Source organism: Acyrthosiphon pisum, chromosome A1 (assembly GCF_005508785.2).
Source record: "Acyrthosiphon pisum isolate AL4f chromosome A1, pea_aphid_22Mar2018_4r6ur, whole genome shotgun sequence".
Classification (NCBI taxonomy): Eukaryota; Metazoa; Arthropoda; class Insecta; order Hemiptera; family Aphididae; genus Acyrthosiphon; species Acyrthosiphon pisum.
In genome coordinates, this window is record NC_042494.1 from 157,196,340 (window position 1) to 157,206,715 (window position 10,376).

The window sequence follows — 10,376 nt, forward strand, 5'->3', positions numbered from 1 at the left end:
AAGGCCATTACGAATACCACCTCGACGGGGTATTTTTTATTATTTTTACTACTATATTATTATCATCATCAACGGAAGGCGATAGGGCTTACCCGTACGCTCCGCTTTGAAATATAGACCGATTTGTGTTTGACGTTGTATTATTTCCGTCAAACTTTCTTCAATTTATTCCTAAATGTAACTTTTTAGTGTTGGGCACGATCTACTGAGTGCGTATTATTGTACAACATAATATTATATAACGTGTATTTAAATTACTAAAGCGATAGTGCATCTTACTATATATTACTGAACCGTTGTTGTTTCGGTAACTATATATTATACGATCATTTCCCCGCTATAACCTTACCTACAAAAATAACATTCGTACGTCGGTTTTCGGCCGATTCATCTTCATCGCGATCATCCGTAAGTTCGTGTTTTTAAATTATATCTAAATACCTGAATATCCCGGCTTTGCCCGTGTGTAGTTTTTTGTCGCGGTAAATCCTTATCAATATATATTTAGTATATACCGCCTACGCTGTATAGGTGATTTTCGGTTCGAGTGTATCTCAGTTTTAGTTATAACCTTGTTTGATGTCCTTTTTACAATGGGAATTTTGGAAAATCATATCTCAGTGGGTCTATTACTATTTATTTCCTCCATAAATTTCAAGATCCCTACATGTCCACTTCTTTAAAATGCAAATATCGGAAAATCCTTGATTATCGCACATTTAGATAATTAAAGAGAAACCACTCTGCACTCTTCCCCTTTTTTTTCGTACGTTTTGTAGTTTTTGAGATGTAGCGATGAGTGAGTGAGTGGGTGAGAGAGTGGTAGTTGGCTTATAGATAAATATATATATATAACCACGCTGAACGCGTATATTATGACGTTGTACCAATTTTTATTTACTTTTATCCAATTACACGGGACGCACATTCATTTGAAACTTAATAAGAATTTACATCACCAACAATATATTATGTAGATTATATAGGTTATGTATATAATTGTCTCCTGACGGAATAGAACTAACCTTAATTCTTTTAAAAAAATACCAATATCGTTATTTCCATTATTCAATAGCTATATACCTACATTAAATAATTTATTTCGTATAATATACTTTTAAATTAGATGTACAAATTGAAATGGATTTTTTTTCACGTTTTAAGATTACGTTACAGATGTATATTATCTCTGAAGGAATTGCATGTTATATAAAAACGAAATTGTATCCCAACGTTCAATAACTTTATAACATACTAAAAAGAAAAATAATTTCACGCGTATGTACATAATATGTATTTATATTATATTATAACATAGGTATGTGCCTAATGTATAAAATATAAAATAAAATAATAACATTACTTCGAAGAGGGTATAACAAGACGTATACAACGAAATTAATTTTGGATAAAAATCAATATAAAAGTCTAGATATGCTGCACATCGGAGTAAATTGTAAGTTTTCATAAAGTAGGTCAAGTTTCCCTGCAGTGTATTAAATAATTTATTGATATGATAAGACGACTGCGAGCGTATATTATTTACCATAACGTAGTAACATTATGTACGCGTGACTTATATAACGATAACGTCTACGACTCTGCGTAATTATTATATATAACAATAAATACTATAACATTACACTCGTGTGGTACGCGAAAACGAATGCGACCAAAGTCTGAGACAATAAACGAAAATTATTATGATGATATTTATTGATAATGTGATAATTATTTTTTGATAATAATTTTCTGATGATTATAGCGATTATGCATCGCAATTTTATAATCTTGCACATCCATAAATAGTCCAAGACACATCGCGTGGACGATAGAATCCACTGTATGACCTTATAGTTGCTTAGAAAACGAATATTCACGTCCAAAAATAACAGATCTATAGGTATGCAGTTTACAATGTCGTTTTAATATTTTTTTTCGATAACACTAATGTGATAAAATTTTGTATTGTTTTAAAATCCGTTATTTTTATGTTTTTTTTTTCATACTTTATAAGAACTTTTTCCGTTTAAGTTATATCGAAAAAAAAGTTAGAAATAGTTAAGCGAAACCAAATTGCGCTTTTCCTCTTTTATGTTAAAACCGTTGAGTTCCCTATCCAATATGGCAATATAGTTGCACTTGCCCAGCTGGTCCTTTAACGCGTCAAATCGACGATGGAAAAAATTTTGCAATATTATTATGCAACTCGTTTCTTACCACTCACGAGTCATGTCGCATTTGAGTGTCATTTAAAATGTAGACTGTCCATATTTTCTCTTTTAATTTCGTTGAAATCCCTCAAATATGTCAAATCCATTCAAAATGCGAACACGTGGGTAACGATAATAATAATTAATTACTTATCAGTATAAACGGCGCCATATGCAGAGATAAGTACGCTAAATTATGGGTAATTACTACAATAATTATTCAATAACATTATAATGACCGTCGCGGTTGCCGTAATAATAATAATATGTATTATAACGATTATCACTATTATTATAATATTATTATGGTTGAGTATTTACGTCGTCGCAATTATAATACACTTCGTCACTTCATCGTCTTAGTGGCGCCAATATAGCATTGCATTATATATACAAGTTAAATCATGTGTATTATATTATATCGTATACATACTCGCGTATATTAATTCAATAATATTATAATACATTATATATTTATATGATACCCCGCGGTTTATGTTTAATACAGACGCAATAGAGCATAGGTATTATTATTAATATTGGTATATAATATACTATGTAAACATGTTACGTAGGTACCTATATTATAATATGGTTAAGCGATTTGATTGATTATTTTTGAAATAGTTATTAATCGTTATCATAGCATTATTGTTACTATCATTAACATACGCATAATGAAATATATATCGTACACGTCTTATTGTACCTTTGTTGGCGGCAATAAACGATTGTATTTGTACAATAAATCGGATGAGAGTTGTAATATTATTTCGCGTTGTTATATTAGGTATTACACTCGCAAAAGTAGACCTATATGGCTATATGCACCTATTACCTCGTTACAGGTTATCAACTTATATAGGTATTATATTTTATAATCAATTCTATAGTATACCTACCTACCACGTCATACAACCATCGGCAAGGGTAGGTATAGCTTTTGTCTCTCCTCTCATCGGATAATATGCGTATGACATTCGGTTATATAACGTGATTCGCGGTAAGGGTGGTTGGTACCACAACTGATACAGATCCTCGGGTCTTCCCTCTTCACGTTATTTCGGTGGATAAGCACAATTAGTAATGTGTGGCTGGTTCTCATTCTGTTGCGACGGAAATAAGTGTCATCTATTTTTCTCGAGATGCCCAGAGCAGACGACGTGAAGGTCGGATGTCAAAATTTGTAACGACTGGTAATCATAAGATGGTGGGTAGTTAGAAATCCTGAACATTTTTTTGCTGTCGCTGTCGAGTCTCAATATCAACGAGCGTACCGACAAAATAATCGGAAACCTACTTATTTTGGTAAAAATTACATTTATAACACTGTTTTTTATTATCTACGACGGTGTAAATTACAATACATATATACTCTTATTTTGGTGCAAATTTCAAACTCTCCTTCTAAGGGCCTAGGTATAATTTATTTATTATTTAAAGCAAATTAATAATTAAGACTAATCACGCGTATAAAATGTGTACAATTTTATATTAAATAAAAACTAGTATTATTAGCTCCCAACCATACATATAAGACATGTTGTATGTCAAAAATTACAAGCCTATGGCACGCACAACTTTCCAAAAATATCAATAAATAATCATCAAGAACTAATGATTAGCACGTAGCCTTAACAACATAAAACATATTATTATTGCTTATTTTATCGTTTACACTTTTAGTGTTTGAATATATTTAAAATTGTTTGAAGGAATAAGAAAAAAAAAGGTTTGACACACAGAGCAAATAAAATCCAATCGAAATGTTTTATTTGACACATATAGGGTTCATCATCCCTATCGCACGTCAACCTACAAAATAAAGATTGTCTTATGTCTCTATTGTTGCCGTGATCGCGTATTTTGTGTTGACCACGTGAAACGATACTCACTGATTGGACAATTGAAAGTTATTGACCGATTTATTGATACCATACACTAACCCATGTAGGTTACTACGTTTACCAATGATAATTATATTCTACAATCGTGACTATAATATCAAACATAATAGACTAAATATATTTCATATCACCAAAACATAGAGAAACTTTTTATGCGACATGCCAGCAGTGGAAAAGTGGTTTTTATTTAGGAGAACAGAACAATAGAAGATAATTGTATCGCATAATATTAATATTCATCATTTTTCCCCACTAGACTAGCAATTCTCAACTTGAAGACTGAGAACCCTTTGTAGGTCGCCAGCTTATTATTCAGGTTCACAAACACATAACATAACCGTCATAACATCCTATGTATGAACATTGTACATACGAAAAATATTTGTAGAAACCACCAGAAAATCTATTTTTTTTTTATTTAAAATGATTATACTTTGGAAATATGAAAAATATAAATGCTCCAGAATTGTTCACTAGTATAGTGTTGTTATAGTGTGTTTTGGCACTGGTATCTGATATAATATTTGAAGCGTCTAGTAAAATATATTTCTAGGCCAGCTTTGCAATAAATATAAAAAAAAAAATAACAATAAACTAAAACGATTATAACTTGTAACACGACACTTTTGAGGTTTAAAGAAAACAAATGCCAAATTTGTTTAACACCTAGTCATTGTTATATAGACACTATACCATTATATCGGCAGTAAACAAGGTATCTAATAATATTTTGTGAAACCACACAAATATCGCGAATATTTAAGTGTTTCTTAAAATAATTCTAGAAACCATCAGACGCTGTATAAAACTGTATATTAATAATTATGAAATAATAAATTGTAGTTCTATACGTTCTCCAGAAGTAAGACTTCTCCATTCAACTACTCTTATGTCTTTCCTAAAACGTTTTAAATCAAATCGAACACGCGTTGATGTACATCCTTTCCATATATTATTACTGTGTACTATATACGTAGGCTGATTTTTGGTAAGATCTATGGAGCTTGACATTTGTACCTTTATAAATTAAATACAGAGAGGCTAAAATCTTTCGCAGCTTCCGGAAGGCTTAATAACATTCTGGAGAAGGGGAACTTCTCAATTCCACTCAACAATGTCCGCCTATGATACTATATTAATATCGGTAGTCGATACGTTATTCGGAGGGAAGTCGTGTATAATATGTTATGGCATGTCATAAGGTGCGGTTCGTTGTTATCAAAAAACCTCAAACCGAGCGATATTGCGGGTAATATTAACATTGTTATCTAAGAAATTTTTTCGAAAACTGTGTTTATTAATAATTAATAATTTATTTCTATGATGCATAATGTGAAAGTACAGTTCAATTTTTCCAGAGCATAATTTCGTATAATATAATATTATATATAATAATATCTACATCCGGCTGGATGCAGCTGAAGGGCGCGCGTGTCGAACACAACTGCAGCTGATGCACTACCGCATCGTCACATTACTTCCGATGCATTTCCGCGTTGTCATCGCGTTGTGGCGCGGAAATTCGAAATAACAAGCCGTCATTCGAAAACTGCATCGTTCATTTAATAACATATTGTATGCTGTTTCGATCCAATGTGTGTGCGTTGCGCTTTTATCGTCCGTCCATGCGTGCGACCGGCGAGTGCTGTTTTCATGGTTTTTTTTCCCCCCCGTTTTCGCCGGTTTGTTCGTTTGATTTTGTACAGCCAGTGCCTACCCGTACCTGCCTATACGCGAGCATACGACGACGATAATATGGGGCCGTTCCGACTGTACGGGGGGGGGGGGGGGGGAATTATTGTCGTCCCGTCCGACCCGTTTGTTTTTCGAAATTAATTTTTATGCGCTCGTCGTCGAGGTAGATATGTATATATAATAATATGTAATATAAATGCTCGTCGGTACACACCGTTTGGAGGGGTTAAAAAAACCACGTCCGTAGTCGACCTCTGCGGTGTGACATATATATGATATTGGCAATTGCCGTAATAATTCATCCAGGGAAAAAAAACACTAAATTCGATTACATTGGACAATATATACCTCCCTAATAAATTCGTTCACGTCCCCGTTTGAACCGGCTCTGCCGACGGTTATTATTGCGTGTACATTATTTTGAGCGTCGTGCCCGGCGATTTCTTTTTTTTTTCAAGCGAAAGCATAATCTATACCTACTATTTTTTTATGAAATATTGAATTTTTTTAAAAAAATTTATCGTCCTCCGAAATTGTACGCATAGGTTAGTATATAGTATATACCCACAGGAAATCTAATTTCCCGACTAAAATTAGGATGCACTAATTTTATTTCAAAGAAAAATTGTCAGAATCTGTTTAGATAGAAATAATTTAGTACGTTGCAGGTTGAAGTTTTCTTGTTGAAGACCAAGCCGCAGACTGTATAAGTTTTGTAAGGATATTTACAGCAAGATCAATATCAGCAGGTGTTTTAAGTTTTACATTGAGACTGATTTGTTGGTCAACAAGATTATGGAATTTGAACTTGTCAGTAGATGAATTGAATAATTTAGGAGACTCCTGTCTAGTCAATGGGGAAGCACTTACTGTTAACATCACTGAGGAGTGATCGGAATTAGGTTCGAGGAGGTTTTCTGTTATACAGTATAGGTTATTTGGAATTTTAGCAACACAAATGTCTAAGACATCAGGGTTTTTGTGTGTGCAAGTCGGCCAGTATGTAGGACCAGGTGGAGCAAGAACTTTGAAATATTTGGATGATATAAAATTTTGAAGAACTAACCCACGCGGATTATTCGTACGACAACCCCATGACAAGTGTTTAGTATTATAGTCACCTCCATAAGCGCAACTAGGGAGGGGCTGGAGGGGGTTCAAAGCGGTTTCGTGTAGTAAATAGTTTTTTTATTCGGCGGAGGAGGAGTTTTCAGAGAAATGTCAGATGAAGAACTAGAAAGAATCCTTTTGTTTTTCTGCGAGGGTTTCTGCAAGATCCATTCGCCATCTGTAGGGTTGTTCATTTTACGACTCTGAGAGCTGTGTTCAGAATTAATTATGGAACTTTTGGTAGAATTTGTAGGAATTGTTAAACGAGCAGGCTGTATAGTGCTGTTTTTAGTTTTACTTTTATCTGTGATAGTTGAATTGATTGTTTTTTTTTTGTGCACTATTTATATTTGGAGTATACAGCATTACTTACGTGAGCAAGGTCACGGACCGCTGGACGACGCACGCAAAACCGCGATAACGCGGCACGTTATCTGCGGTTCACTCAACGACTGTTAGATATTTCACTAGACACTTATATTATGTAAGTAAAAATAAATTACATTTAGTAAGCATTACGAGAACAGCATACTTACAGTTTAAATTAAGTTAGTAATTTGCATAGGGTTTATCGTTAGTAATTTTTTGTTATAAATTTGAACCAAATCGGTAGCGAAAAACGAGAATAACAACGAATTATTAAAATAAGACGTGTGCATCGAACGCAGTGCGAACCGGGGTAAATCATCTTCGCGACTATAAAAAGTTTAAAAAAAAAAAAAACAAAAAAAATAAATTATAATATTTAATACAGGCGGATAGGTACGCAATAATATTATGATCGATTTTTTTCTACGCGTACGTCGAACGACCTACACGACAGTCGACAAATCTACTTCTCTGCGCATTTTAGCGTGGAGTCATTTCTCCGTACAAACGTACGTATACCTACAATACGACGAACACAATCGTGTTATATTCCATCCCTATTATTTGTGCATCGAAATTTCGATAAAAATTTTCCACATATATTCTCGCATTACGACCACGCGTCGCCCACTACATACAGCCCCTCGAACACGCTGCCGATACACAACCCCTCGTGATCGAGCATTCGAGCGAACGCACTAAGACTCTGTTACCCATATTATATAGGTACCTGAAATTACTGCGTAGGTATATGAATGATATATTATGATATGGTAATAGACAATAATTATTATAATATAGTAGTTATTATATGGTATTATAGTTATTATATGGTTCATTATTATCGTATAGTCAGCTAGGGATTTATTCCAAACTTGCATTTTGCAGAAATTCCATAATATAGCTATAGTAAAATCGTAACGGTCCAATGGACATCAGGCGATATTATAAATTACAATACCTGTATATGTATAGTTCTCAACAAAATAGGTCCTTGTATATAATCACTGAACAAATATAATACGAATTCAGCCCATCGAATCGATAAGATCAATGTATCACAAAATAATCAAACGGCATAATATTATATCAATGCATGTTTAATTTCAAAATTATGTAAAAGTACCTAAGTTTATTTTTCATGATTATAGTCTAGTGCGTATAATTTTTATAGAAGCGCATTGTTTTTAACTCTAGTGCATCAATGCATTTTTCAGGGAATTCCATTATAAATTAAATCAAGGCGTAAAATCCTCAATGCTACTCATAATCTTTAATCGTCAGATAATCATGATGTATAATTTATTTGTCTATTTACACATCGCCTTTATGGTTATAACTTATAATTCATAAATCGTCGAATTTACAAGTGCCCTATAATATTACTATACACAAAAGACTCATTAAAATGATGTCGACACACTACCTCTTATAAAACCTGAAAAAATTAAAAAATCTGACAAAATATAAAACCACAACCAATAGTTACGTTTTGTTACAAGGTAATATTATTATTTGGGACATCTCATAGGAGTTCTATTACATTTAAAGCATATGTTATTAGTATTTTAAGATGTACAAACTATTTACAATTTTAAAATACTCATAACTCGCTTTAAAATTTAAATATAATAAAAATCCTATGAGATGCCCCAGATAATAATCTTACCTTTAAATTGTACAATAAGTTATTTCACTCTAATCTTATAAATTATTGTCATTATTATCATTATTAAAAAATCTGCCAAACCAAAAACACACGTGTTTAAAACTCACAGTACCCTCCCCCACAGTAAAAACCACCCAATGACCTAAGTTAATTAATAAATAAAAAAAAATAATAATAATAATATTGCAGGTATATAATAATATGGCTGGGGAACGCGTTTTGCAGAAATCGTGCGATATCATTATTATGATAATTATTATATATTTTATACGACGTCCCGCATCTGATTATTATTGTTGATTCGCCATTGTTTGGATAGGGTTTTTTAGCGACGAACGTGCTGAATGAATGTTTATGCTAATTTAATTTTTCCGCGTACGTTTGATATCGCATATACACACATGCATATATATATTTAGGTGAAATCTGTATAATATTTATCGTATAGTATTGTACACACAATAATGTACATGATGTATGTTTTTTTTTTTTTTTTTTTAACAATTCCAAGTCTGCAGCACCGAAACATTATTTTGCATATATTATTAGGAAAAAAAATTACATAATTTTGCATATTATATAATATATAACGTATACGCAGTTTAAATAATTGCTGATATCACTAACGCTTTTGCAATTGTTTGCTCCGATGAAATTTAAAAAATAATAATAATAATAACGTATATGTATATTATTCATGCCCGACAAACGACCATACATCGTGCACCCTTACGGAGATTTAAATAGTATTTTTTATTTTTTTGTTTGAAAAATAAAGTACACAGCACATATAAATATTATTATCATACTGTAAACATCGTGTGAATTATTTATTATTATATTAACGGATGTCAAAAAAATTGCACCGACGTCGGTGTTATTATTATATTATTATCAAAGTTAATACTTATATTAATTATTATCCGTTCGCGTATAGTAATATATTATCAGTGGCGAATTTAGCCGTGGGGGGAAGAGGAGCTTGTAAGCTGAACCACCCGCCGTTCCACAAATTAAATTTTTTCTTTTAATACAAATTACTTAGATTTCAGATATCACGTGGAACTAAAATATGTTTTACTTGTAGACTATTAGCAAAAACTATCTTAAATTTTTTTTTTTACTCCGAAGTTTTGTTATTCTTCATGATAAGTACCTAAAGACCTTTATTATCAACATAAAAAATAAATCCCTGATCTGCCACTGTGTATTATAATTATTAATTATACAATGTATGAAAATTTAAATTAAAAATTCGACATGGTTTTTAACTTAAGGACCTAATTTTATTATTAAAAATAAGTTATTATCTGTACCGTCTCTTACACTTATGTATAAACATATTAGCTATGAACAAATGTATTTATTATTTTATAAGTCAAACTATAATGACATAGTCAAGGTATGTCAACA